Consider the following 14,493-nt stretch of genomic DNA (forward strand, 5'->3'; position numbering starts at 1 on the left):
AATAATAATAATAATAATAATAATAATACTTAGAAAAACAATAGGTTTCCTCGCACTTCGTGCCAGGACACCGTTGGGGTCCTGGCACTTTCGTGCTCGGGCCCTAATAATAATAATAATAATAATCTGTAGAAAAACAATAGGTTTCCTCGCACTTCGTGCCAGGACACCGTTGGGTCCTGGCACTTTCGTGCTCGGGCCCTAATAATAATAATAATAATAATACTTAGAAAAACAATAGGTTTCCTCGCACTTCGTGCCAGGACACCGTTGGGGTCCTGGCACTTTCGTGCTCGGGCCCTAATTAAAGCTGCAAGCAGCGATGAACGGGCCCTCGCCCTTGCGGGCACGTTTGGGGAACGGGCACGTCGGGGCACGTACATGTCTTCAGGCCAAGATTCTTTTAAAACATGTCAAATTTGGGGAAGATTGGACAATACATGGTCAATTTACTACAACTTCCTGTTGCCAGTAGGGGGCGCTATGACTATCACGCATAATACCATGTATATGTCTTCAGGACGGGTCTCTTAAAAAATATGTCAAATTTGGGGAAGATTGGACAATAAATAGTCAATTTACAACAACTTCCTGTTTCCTGTAGGGGGCGCTATGACTTTCACTCATAATTGCATATATATGTCTTCAGGCCTGGACTATTATCCAGCTTGTGAAATTTGGGGCAGATCGGACTATGTAAAGTCAAGTTACAACAGCCTCCTGTGTCATGGCGAAACATCAAAATGCGCCGCGCTGCCACAAGAACGCCGTTTCACGAAAACACAAAAGCTTCGCAATTTAGCATTGTGAAAGTGTTCAGATTCTGCTGCCCAACTTTGAGATGGATCGCTTGAATCCTCTAGGAGGAGTATCGCAAAGTTCCATACCTAAAAAGTGACAAAATGGCGTCTTCGCACATGACGTATGACATCACCGTGCGAGCGATCAAAAATCCCTTCGCAATTTAGCATCACAGTAGTGGGTGGATTATACCACCCAAATTTGACGCGGATCCGATAAACGCTCTAGGAGGAGTTCGTAAAAGTATGCATAAAATACATGAAAAACGCACATATTCCAATATGGCCGACTTCCGGGTGGGCGGAGCTAATGAATCCCAATTAGGAATATGTTTCAAATAGTGAGTGGGATATGCATACCAAATTTCATGAATATCGGATCAACTTTGACCAAACTATGGCCTTCCACGCGTTAGGGGGCGCTAGAGAGCCCGCTAAACACACTGAACCTAATGGCTGTACATTTACATAAAGTTCACAGGTGTCCATCATATTGCCAAGTTTCATGCGATTCCGAGTACCTCAAGGTATGTTCCATATCTAAAAGACATAAGGGGGCGCTAGAGAGCCAACGTGCCACGCCCAAGTAAAATTTCACCACTAAAATAAAGTAATTATGAGTTTGGATGTGCGTGTAACGTTTCATAATTTTTTGGGCGTCCTAAAGTCCTAAAACATGTGTTCGTAAATTTTAAAATCACGCAGGAAGTCCAACATGGCTGACTTCCTGTTGGCTGAAAAAATCTCGAAAATATTTAATCCAGGTATGAGGGCGTGAGCAATGACATACTTGATTTTCGTGAAGATCGAAGAAACTTTCTCTGAAAAAGTGTCTACATTAGGGGGCGCTATCTCGCCCCCTGGAGACACCCGAGCCGGGTCACTACAGAACATTGAATTTCGCGCCACTTCTGACGCATATTCCACTTATGGTGAGTTTTTGGGGATGGGAAAGGTCCCAAAAACGCGATCTCCCGGCAGAAAAAGAATAATAATAATAATTAAAGCTGCAAGCAGCGATGAACGGGCCCTCGCCCCCGCGGGCACGTCTGGGGAACGCGCACGTCGGGGTACCCGCTGTCGTGCATTCCCGTGAAAGTCGGAAACTGCACGCAACAGTTAGAGTGAATTTTCTGCTTGGAGCATGTGGCGCTGGAAATGAACTGTGAGAACATGTGGGGCGTCCTTTAAAGCACTTCTATGAGGGTGGCTGGCAGTATACAACCATTTCCTGTTGTCAGTAGGTGGCGCTATGACTTTCACTCATAATACCACGTACATGTCTTCAGGCCAAGATTCTTTTAAAACGTCAAATTTGGGGAAGATTGAACAATACATGGTCAATTTACAACAACTTCCTCTTTCCTGTAGAGGGCGCTATGACTATCACGCATAATACCATGTATATGTCTTCAGGCTGGGACCCTTATAAAACATGTCAAGTTTGGGGAAGATTGGACAATGTATAGACAATTTACAACAATTTCCTGCTTCCTGTAGGGGGCGCTATGACTTTCACTCATAATGGCACATATATGTCTTCAGGCCTGGACTATTATCCAGCTTGTGAAATTTGGGGCAGATCGGACTATGTAAAGTCAAGTTACAACAGCCTCCTGTGTCATGGCGAAACATCAGAATTCGCCGCGCCGCCACAAGAACGCCGTTTCACGAAAATACAAAAGCTTCGCAATTTAGCATCGTGAAGGTGTTGAGATTCTGCTGCCCAACTTTGAGATGGATCGCTTGAATCCTCTAGGAGGAGTATCGCAAAGTTCCATACCTAAAAAGTGACAAAATGGCGTCTTCGCACATGACGTATGACATCACCGTGCGAGCGATCAAAAATCCCTTCGCAATTTAGCATCACAGTAGTGGGTGGATTATACCACCCAAATTTGACGCGGATCCGATAAACGCTCTAGGAGGAGTTCGTAAAAGTATGCATAAAATACATGAAAAACGCACAAAATTCAATATGGCCGACTTCCCGGTGGGCGGAGCTAATGAAACCCGATGAGGAATATGTCTGAAATAATGGGTGGGATATGCCTACCAAATTTCATGAATATCGGATCAACTTTGACCAAACTACGGCCTTCCACACGTTAGGGGGCGCTAGAGAGCCCGCTAAACACACTGAACCTAATGGCTGTATATTTACATAAAGTTCACAGGTGTCCATCATATTGCTAAGTTTCATGCGTATCCGAGTACCTAAAGGTATGTTCACAAGAAACAAGACATAAGGGGGCGCTAGAGAGCCAACGTGCCACGCCCAAGCAAAATTTCACCACTAAAATAAAGTAATTACTAGTTTGGATGTGCGTGTAAAGTTTCATGAGTTTTTGTGCATCCTAAAGTCTTCAAACATGTGTTCGGAAATTTTAAAATCACGCAGGAAATCCAAGTTGGCTGACTTCCTGTTGGCCGAAAAAATCTCAAAAATATTTAACACGAACTTCAAGACGTATGCAATTACATACTTGAATTTCGTGAAGATCGAAGAAACTTTCCCTGAAAAACTGCCTACATTAGGGGGCGCTATCTCGCCCGCTGGCGACGCCCAAGTCGAATCACTACAGAACTTTGAATTTCGCGCCACTTCTGATGCATATTCCACTTTTGGTGAGTTTTTGGGGATGGAAAAGGTCCCAAAAACGCAATATTCCAGCAGAAAAATAATAATAATACTTAGAAAAACAATAGGTTTCCTTGCACTTTCGTGCCAGGACACCGTTGGGTCCTGGCACTTTCGTGCTCGGGCCCTAATAATAATAATAATACTTAGAAAAACAATAGGTTTCCTCGCACTTCGTGCCAGGACACCGTTGGGGTCCTGGCACTTTCGTGCTCGGGCCCTAATAATCTGTAGAAAAACAATAGGTTTCCTCGCACTTCGTGCCAGGACACCGTTGGGGTCCTGGCACTTTCGTGCTCGGGCCCTAATAATCTTTAGAAAAACAATAGGTTTCCTCGCACGAAAATTTGTGCCAGGACGCCGTTGGGTCCTGGCACTTTCGTGCTCGGGCCCTAATAATAATAATAATCTGTAGAAAAACAATAGGTTTCCTCGCACTTTCGTGCCAGGACACCGTTGGGGTCCTGGCACTTTCGTGCTCGGGCCCTAATAATCTTTAGAAAAACAATAGGTTTCCTTGCACTTTCGTGCTCGGGCCCTAATAATCTTTAGAAAAACAATAGGTTTCCTTGCACTTTCGTGCCAGGACACCGTTGGGGTCCTGGCACTTTTGTGCTCGGGCCCTAATAATATGTTTACTTTAGTGAATAATCACCTGATAATAAGAATCATCGTGTTTTTGTTACCTTAGAATGAGCCCTTTATATCTCTATAGGGAGCAGGTCCTCTCCATGATGCTCCTGCATGTTTCTACAGTAGCCCAGAACGGACAAACCAAACTCTGATATATTTTCCTGTTTGGGCTGTAGTTGATACTGTTACTCACTGCTGTCGCCGCCGCTCTCTCTCTCTCTCTCTCTCTCTCTCTCTCGCTTCACCACTCACTTCTCACATACACACACTGTAAGCACCGGCTCTGCTCCAAATGACCGACGCTACTTTTTACAATAACTGGCTGTAGAGAGGGCCATTCACGTTTTCACGTCAGCCACCGTAGCTCTCCAACACGCTTGGCACAGAGAGGCTTCAGTTGGTCTCCTCACCTCACCGCTAGATCCTACACACTGGACCTTTAACTGCTAAATGAATCATCAGTAAGACAGAGAATAGAGTGCTGCAGGAATGAGTCCTAAAAACTGGAAATGAGTTAGCATTTTAGCACTTCAGGTCCCCTCGTCTCAAAGTCAATGGGTTTTTTGAATGAGTTTTTACTTAGATGCTTGAAATAAGGTCTGTGGTTAACACAAGCTTGAGAGATTTTAATGGGTTTTTTACTACAATAAATTATGCCTGTAAATATCTCACTCGTGAATTTTGAAGTTTTTACGTATCTTAAAAAAGGCGGTTGCTAACAAGTGGCTGAATGAGACGACTAAACGTCATCACGCTGACTCATCCTCCTTTAAACCCAAGACATACAGGGAACGTCAGGAGCGCTTGACGGCTGCTCATTTCCGGTGGCTGCGTGATTCACGCGTTTGGTGTTCACACCAGCTGCGTTTCAGCTGCCGGTAAGTTGCTGCTGTCGGCCCTTTCTTTCTACATAGAGTTTGCCTTTTAATGGCCATTTCATTTCATTATAAATGAATAAAATTTATTTTTTCTGAAGATTTTCAACCCCTTCTCCACTCTATCTGTGATGTCACTCACTCCGCAGTGGCAGAATCACAACATTGAATAAACTTGTGAATCCAAGCAATGTGAGAACTCATATTTGAATCTGCTCTGTTTACCTTTCCCATATTGGAAATGAAGCACACTTTATTTGCCAGCAGAGAGCTGAACAACATTCAGGCAATCAGGCCCTCGCAGGAAGAAGACAGACACCATGGCAACAGCAGAAAGTTTGAGAAGTTGTGAGCTGGGAGCAGCAGCGGTGGTGGCAGCAGCAGTGCTTGTGTTGAGTCGTTGGACTGGAACAGATATACGTTAATTGGAAGTAAATCTGACAGCTCTGGGGGAGAAATGAGGTACGGCGAAGAGAGGGGGGAAGCAACACCATCAGCAGACACCTAGACCCAGGAATACATTACGCAGTAAGCTCCCAGATCTGAAGAGGGTACTTCAAACATCTTGTCCTCATTATGTATTTATTGTTTGTATTATAGCCTGTATTTCTCCCCACTTTGTACATGGAGTCTGAGGAAGAAGCAGGGGGTGCACCCAAGGTCTGCATTCACAATTATTTCCAGAGAGGTTTTGTTTCTAAAAAATAGTTAGGCCTATAGTTATTTTGTTTGCCTTAACTTTGAACTTGACAGCTGGTGATGCTAATTAGGAACAAACAGAATAGAAGAGTGATGGTTTTAGACAGGAGAGGGACAGGAGCGGGGGCGTGGTGGTGATGATGGGTGGGACGGGGAGGCTGAAGCAGGGGAGGGCAGGGACACTGTAGAATGAAAGGGATGCTTTAGAGTTATCAGGTCGGACTGGGTGTTTCTGAAGCTGACAGCTTTCCCTGGCATCTGAAAGAGCATGGTGTGAAGTCAGGGGGAAAATATGGGCTATGAAAGACGGATAGGGTCCTGCATTGAAGCCTGCTGCCAGGAAGAGAGATAATACGGAAATATTAGAAGTGTTTGGATCTTTTTTAAGAACGACGACTATTTATCAGAAAGCACCTTTGAGTTAATAAATAGTTCTAAAGGCAACAGTGGTTATCACTTTGCTGGAGAGAGATACAGATGAACGGATAAGTCTAGTGTTAATGAGTGAAGATAATATTCAATCAAATAATTGGTTAGCATTAAAGACACTTCAGTAACAAGATCTGATGCCATGCAAGTGACTCCTCAATGCTGTAATGTTCATTACATCCAGCAAAAGGTGTTGGGACGAACACACATATAATGATTATTATTCTCGCAGCCTTACCAGAAGTGTGGCTAAAAATGGTGGCGCTGAAAAGTCACAGAATCACTCAAATCTAAAGGGCACCTCTATAATTTTCTGAATCAAGTTAATCTTCTGGAGAGCAGGATTTTAGTTATCAATACACAGGGAGAGTTGCCAAAGTTGGGTGAGTGTCATGATATCACTTTGGCAGTCTAGTGTTTCCTTTTGTTTCCTCTGTTTCCCTGCCCTTTTGTCTCTTGTGTGTTTTTCCCTGGTTTGTCTAGTCTGTCAGTGTGTTGGGAGGTGTGGCCTTCCTCCTCCTCCTCCTTCTCCTGGGCAGGCACTGCTGGAGCAGCTGACAGCAATTATCCAATCAACACACACCTCTGCAGTATATCTACCCCGGTTTTCCTGCCAGTCATCGACAGATCGTTCCGTCGCCCTCAGTGGTATTAAACTAAATCAGGCTCCCTAGTATTTTGCTCTTGTCTTTGCTGTTGCTCTTGTTTTTGATTGTTTGGACTCACCTCGTTTTTTGCTCTGTGCTCAGGTCTGTTCACCTGCCAGCTGTGGCTGCTTCCAACCTGCCTGCTCACTCCTGCACTCTGCTCCTCCTCAACCTGGAACCCATGCTGTAGTTAATTCCTGCCATTTCACTCTCTGACGCCATTCCACCGCTCGGAGCTGTTGTGGATTCATCTGTTCCTCCGGAAGGATTTCTGGACACCCCCTCCCCGTGCCCCCGTTCCGTATATTAAGTATTGACTTTGTTTCTGCATATTGCAGACCACCAGGAACCAATTAGCCCTGTTCATTGAACATTTATTATCTGTGTAAATAAATTATCTTTGTTCACCTTTTAAAGAATTGAGTCTGTCTGAATTTTGAGTTCAAGCTATTGTTGTAAACCAGAACATAACAGTGAGCATTTCTATGGAAGCCCATATTCATGTGAAATGATATTTTAACCTATCATTAGACTCTTCAGTAGACTCATCATAAATCTACTGAGCCCTCTAACACCATTCTCTAGCCCTGACCTAATCATACCTTCATGCAATCATGCAATCACCCAAGCAAAGAGCAGATACTCGACGGCTTGACCCGACATTACATCTACATTGTATCTGGTACCATGGCTGGCCCCACTGGCTTCATAGGTAGTTTCACCCGAATGCCATGTAGTCCAGCTGTCATCCCTGCTTGACTCCACTACTCTTCTAATTAGTTCCTAATTCTAACTTTTCCACACTGTTCTCTGACTTTATGCACCTTTACACTTCAAACTCTCCTCTCACCCAAACAAAGAGCAGAATCTCAGGCACTTAATCAAGTCACATATCTTATCTACTTAGGCTAAGCTGCAATGGTTGGTCCAACCAGTCCTGGCAGCATGGATGGGCATGGGGGGTCTGGGTCTGAGTCACCTGTACCCACCCTGGACGAGCCTCCATCCCCAGAGACGGACTAGTTAGAGGGTAACTTTGGTATCTTTCAACCTGGACACTATTTTCCTATGTTTTGTGTCAAAGTGACTAATGGGGACAATTGGTCCAGTATTGAGGGAGAATGCTGTAACTAACCAGCTGCGAGGGCAGTGAGCAATGTCAATGTAACGCTACGTTCACTAAAAGTGCTTGTTTTTGTCACTTTTCTACCTCTCTCTTGATCCGGTCTTTTTGTTTTGAGTCCAGGTTCCTCTCAAGGAGAAGTCTGATGAAATCTGAATATCCGTTTACTCTGGCTCAAACAAATACGGACGTCCATCGAATTCAGAGCTCATCCACATTGAGGAAATCATCTAAATATTCAGCCATGACATTGAAAACATTTTAGATAACACTGAGCTGCGTTTTCTGTACTCCAACACAACAAACTCTGACTGACCGGGATTCGTTTCCACCATGGATGTGTTCCACTATTTCACCGTTGTCTTCCGGCAACACGTCACCTCGACAGATTTCAGAAGGAGACTTCTCCTTGAGTGAGACTCTTTCCATGATGTCAGACATTTCTAATAACAATCAGAGCCTGTCATGGCAAAAAACAGCACTTTTAGTGGACATAGATGACAGTGCCAGCTTGCCCCGATAGGATTACATTGTGTGTACACTGTGTGCATGTGATGGATATGTCATGCACAGTGTTGCCAACTTGACGACTTTCTCGCTGGATTTAGCGAATTTTCAGACCCTTTCAGTGACTTCCCGCTCAGAGTGAACAAAGTCAGTGGCTCCTCTGGCAGCATTACTATGGTTATGGCCCTCGGTGTCGCCAGGTCATTTTGCTGCGGTTTCACCCTGAACATTTTGAGTGATAGCCCCGTGCGGGCGGGCGGAGGGCGTCTGGTGGCCATGCGCTTACTTACAGTAGGAGAAATGGTGGAGCATAATTGGTTTTATGTCACAATTCATGATAAATCTGGAAAGTAAACAACAGGTTTTGAGGAACACATTTATTTTTTTAATTAGCCTTTTAAGACGTGTAGCCTACTTTGAATGTAGAGCTAAATAAGGTGCATAAAAAAACATCATAATAGAGCTTGTTTATCAAAATAAATTCCAGGTGGAAGATCCCCCCAGACACTAAAACAGAGACCCGGGCTATGCCCCAATGTTAATGTCATGTTTACTGGTATCGCTCTGCTTCCGTCCACATGTAGGCAGCTCCCGTGTGTTCTATCTCTTAGGCTGCAGCCCAGGAAGGCTGCATTTCCACTGACCTGCTAAATATATTAAGTGGCAATGACTTCACCTATGTTGTTTCCAGATAAGTGAAAATTCAGCCTACCTGGGATGCTGCCCAGGAGATGGAATACGGTCCTTGCGCAATGCCTATTTGCTTCGTATAGATCGCCAAAATTTAGCGCAAGCTTTGAGCGTTATTGACGGTTGGTACCGATGGAATCCTTACATTTTCTAGTTTCATATGATACCAGTATCTTCACTCTAGCTTTAAAACCGCTACAACCTTCAACAGATCGAATGCGTTAATGCGTTGATTTATTCTCTAAGCAGAATCTTCATTGCCGCACAGGTTCTTTAAAAGACACTAGGTTTATACATCGAGATTAGCCTAGCAGTCTTGGGGAGTGCTACTCAGCCTATAAAAGCAATTGTAGCTCTGAAGGAGCTTTGACTGGGAAAACTAACACTGATGAGGTCACAGTGATGTCATCACTTCATCTCGGTGTTTCATCGAAAAAGCGTGTTTGAGCGTTTCTTTTCTATGACAAGAATATCTTGACAACATTTATCATTTATATATAGTATATACATGTATATACTATATATATTAGGGGTGTAATGATACATTTTTCATATCACTTTCCATGGATCCGATACGATTCACGGACGACATTTGGCTCATCTAGAGCGATACGATACGATTCAATGACTTGAAATCGATACAGCCACTTTTTTGCCAAAGATTCAGTCAGTGTGACTATGAAATAAATATCGGATACTGGACAGTGCAAGTCAGGATTCTTCAAAGTTTTCTTGTGAGGGAATCAGGGATAAATTAATAATGGATATAAAATAAATATAACAATTAATGGCAAATACATACAGCTTTTATTTGGAAATAATAAAAAGTGCAACTTCAGGACCTGCTGATTCAGTTCTCAAGATACAAGCAGTGCAATATTTAACAAAAAATATAATAAACCAACTTCTATTCAAGTTAAATGAACAGTGTAGAGCATGATATTTAACAAAAAATAAAGTTCAACCAACTTCTCCTCAGGTGGAATGAAGAGTGGTTTAACCTAGGCATTGTGCACAATGGCTAACGTGGTGCATTTGTGCATGGGGTGGGATCAAGAGGAAGGTATTATTATAGGGGGGTACATTAGAGGCTGTAACAATCACAGACTATCCCATCATGAGTCATGACGCACTGACAGTTTGGGAGTCCTGTAGAGAGTTTCCCTCAGAGGAAACGTTTTATTGTCTGGGCCTAAAGGGAATTATTTTTCAACTTTAGTTTCTCAACTGTACACAGGTGTTAGCCACCCGGGGCACATGTTTATGTCATCTGCTGTATGTTTCTGTTATATTGTATGTTTTATTGTGTTGTCATACTTGCTGCGTTACAACTCGGGACAAATACGTGACTTGAACTTTGTTGTAGTCACGTAGTCCCCAAATCTCAACAATTACTTTGGTGAGAACAATGTTATTATAATTAATAAATAATGGACAAATAGGAGGAAGAGGAAGAAGAAAAGTAAAATAAGACCCAAATTGTAATTAGGTGAAATTAAGCCTTAACAGATCTAGGAGCAACCCAAATAAAACAAGCTTGAGCCTCTGATTGTTTTTTGAGATTGCAAAAAAGAACAAATTAGTTTAAGACAGACTGAAAGATCATGTTCAAATAAATTATTTTAATCTACAAGAACATTTGTAGTAAGTGAAGTCTCAATAATATTTTATGTGAAGAAAACAAAAATTACATCATCCCGTTTAACACAACAGATACAATGTTCCTAAAAACCAGTGAATATACAGCTCTGGAAAAAATTAAGAGACCACTTCAAAATTATCAGTTTCTCTGGTTTTACTATTTATTGGTATGTGTTTGAGTAAAATGTACATTTTTGTTATATTCTATAAACTACTGACAACATTTCTCCCAAATTTCAAATAAAAATATTGTCATTTACATTGCTCTGACAATGTTCCCCAACTCTGAGGAGTGTTTTTTCCAGCAGGACAATGCTCCATGCCACACAGCCAGGTCAGTGAAGGTGTGGATGAAGGACCCCCAGATCAGGACCCTGTCATGGCCAGCCCAATCTCCAGACCTGAATCCCATTGAAAACCTCTGGAATGTGATCAAGAGGAAGATGGATGGTCACAAGCCATCAAACAAAGCCTAGCTGCTTGAATTTTTGCACCAGGAGTGGCATAAAGTCACCCAACAGCAATGTGAAAGACTGGTGGAGAGCATGCCAAGACGCATGAAAGCTGTGATTGTAAATCAAGGTTATTCCACCAAATATTGATTTCTGAACTCTTCCTAAGTTAAAACATTAGTATTGTGTTGTTTGAAAATTAATATGAACTTGTTTTCTTTGCATTATTCCAGATCTGAAAACACTGCATCTTTTTTGTTATTTTGACCAGTTGTCATTTTCTGCAAATAAATGCTCTAAATGACAATATTATTATTTGAAATTTGGGAGAAATGTTGTCAGTAGTTTATAGAATATAACAACAAATTTCATTTTACTCAAACACATACCAATAAATAGTAAAACCAGAGAAACTGATAATTTTAAAGTGGTCTCTTATTTTTTTCCAGAGCTGTATATACAGTATTCAAGACAATAAGACATATTGTAATATGTACTGGTAAGTCACTCAGAGACCTGAATATTACATTAAAATATCCATTTTTAGAAAAATACATTATCCTTTTCTAAAGTTGAAAGATGAAAGCTTTTGAAAGGACTTTGATGTAACTGTTTTGAAGACTCATTACTGCACAGATGGAGAATGCAGCAGATTTGTGTGTGTGCATGTTAAAGAGGGGAGAGTGAGATCGAGGAAGTAGAACTGAGTGTGTGTGTGTGTGTGTGTGTGTGTGTGTGTGTGTGTGTGTGTAGGGGAGTGTTACAGATAAAAAGAGAAAAGATGATTTGTTTGGTTGCGTGCTGGACTGAAAGGTCAATCTCTCAGCCTCCATCGGCAAGAGTGGCTCTTTAGAGGAAAAAGGCAAAGGTTGTTAATCAATAGTACTTCAGATTGGTCCCAAAAGTCTGTTGTGAGCCTGGAATACCGCTGCCAATTTGATTACCCCAATGATTAATTAAAACTCATGTATCCTGCAATCAAACTGAGCCTAATCAATACAGCGCCTAGCTCATATTTCACACTTTCACTAACAAATATCACATCAAACTTTCTGCTATGAACTGCACTCCCATCTACACCGCCACAGGTAAACACAGAGCTGCTCAGGGTTTAAGGGCTCTGCTGTGTTATACTGCTGGCTCCAGTATGTTCTCAGTTACAAATTAAAGAATTAAGCTCTGAAGAACTTTGAGTAGTAAAAAGTAATCAATGCCTTGTAGAAGCAGTTTGAATTTCAAAAACACTGTGAAAACCTGTCTCCTACAACAAGTATGAAAAAGCTGCCCCTCACCATTATTACCTGTCGTATCATAATGTCATTGGGATTGATGAGAAATGTCATCATTAGGTGTGTCTCACATTAGTCCCTGAACTAGTAGGAACTGTACATTACATTGGATTTTGGGCACAGATTCAATTCAATTCAATTCAATTCAATTCAATTCAATTCAATTTATTTTTATATAGCGTCAAATCACAACAGAAGTTATCTCGAGACGCTTTATATATAGAGCAGGTCTTAGACCGTACACCATAGTTTAGAGACCCAACAAGATCCATCAAGCGTGCTGTGGCCAGGAAAAACTCCCCGTTTAGCGGGAAGAAACCTGAAGCAGAACCGGGCTCAGGGTGGACGGCCATCTGCCGAGACCAGCTGGGGGGAGAGAGAGAGAGAGAGAGAGAGCGAGAGAGGAGAGAGGAGAGAGAGAGAGAGAAGCAACCACAATAATATCCCAGCATCTGTAATAGCTAATACAAGTAGGACTAATAACACAAAACCAATAGTAGTGGATGTAAAAGAGTGATAATACAACTATCGGAATTAATATCATTGGGTCGTCCTCAGACGGGCTTTCAAGCGGAGCTTCCAGCTATCTCAGTCCACCATACATCCGGCTAGCTCGCCAGCACTGTCCAGCATCTCTCCTCAGTACGTCCATGTGTGTTGGTGTGGGACGTCCCTGTGATCGATGCCCGTGCGTTGGTTCCTGCAGCATCAGCATGCTTGCTGGGAGTTCTTGATGTCTTTGGCAGGGACCGAGCAGGAGAGGGAGAGGGAGAAGCCATCGCTAACTGCTAAGCTACTACTATGCTACAGTACGATAGCCCAGCTAGCGTTAGCAGAGCTGAATATGTGGGATTATCGAGAAGTCTCGAGATTATTGAGAAGAAAAAGGAGCGAGTTGTGAGTGCTTAAGCAGAACTAGTGTAGATATAAATGTAGCGGGTAATTAGCCGCTGTAGTGAAGAGTATATAACTATATTGCCCTGGTTGTGCTAGAGCAGCTACAGAACACAGCAGCACACAGAAAGACAGGCAACCGGAAATGAGGCTTACCGCAAGCACGTCAGCACCTTGGCACATAGCTAAGTGAAAGATCGGCACAGTTTTTAAGGCAGTGCATGATGACAGGAGATTAATAATATTTCTCCCCAGAGTTAGAGTTACCCAGTTTCCATCAGACGCAGCTACATTTGGCTCCATTGCTGCGGCTCGATGAGCAGCCTCACAGTCCAAACACAATCTAGTTTTTCTATGTTCGTTTCTGTCACTTGTCCTCTGACGGCTCGGGGAAGGAATGCCTTGCATGTTGTCAAAGGTGCTAAAAACAGGATTGGGAGCATTTCCATTTCCTCTCAACATGGCGATGGTGTTCAAACAACGGCGAAAGTACCAACAGAGATAACAGTGTTTACCTGAGGGGGAACCAGAGTGTGGGCGCTACGCTTCCACGACGACGCTGTAACCCCCGTATGAGAGCAGTGCGGACAAAGAATTTATATTGATAAGAAGTTAAGGTCAGTTGTTCGTTCCATTGCAACGTCGGCACCCAGCAGCAGAGCTATGCCTCCGCCATTTTGGACAGAAAACAACTACCAGACGCCAGTAAAACGTCCGCCTACAAAGTGAAGTACAAAAGTAAAACTAAATAATTTCTATTCTATTGTCATATTTAATGTCTCTAATGAAATGGCCTGTGTTGAACAATATACATATTATAAATATGCATACTATTATAACTATTCACTTACTTATTTATTAATTAAACTTGTTGCCCGGCTGCTTCCCAGTGGAGCATACAGTAAAGTGAGCGATGGACATAAATGGAAGTAAGAAAAATCCAGCACACAAATTGAGTCCAACAGACCACAGACCATGGATGTAGAAGAGGGTCCAATAGACCACAGACCATGGATGTATAGGAGGGTCCAATAGACCACAGACCATGGATGTAGAAGAGGGTCTAATAGACCACAGACCATGGATGTAGAAGAGGGTCCAATAGACCACACACCATGGATGTAGAAGAGGGTTCAATAGACCACAGACCATGGCTGTATAGGAGGGTCCAAT

This window comes from Sebastes umbrosus, chromosome 11 (assembly GCF_015220745.1).
Source record: "Sebastes umbrosus isolate fSebUmb1 chromosome 11, fSebUmb1.pri, whole genome shotgun sequence".
NCBI classification, from domain to species: Eukaryota; Metazoa; Chordata; class Actinopteri; order Perciformes; family Sebastidae; genus Sebastes; species Sebastes umbrosus.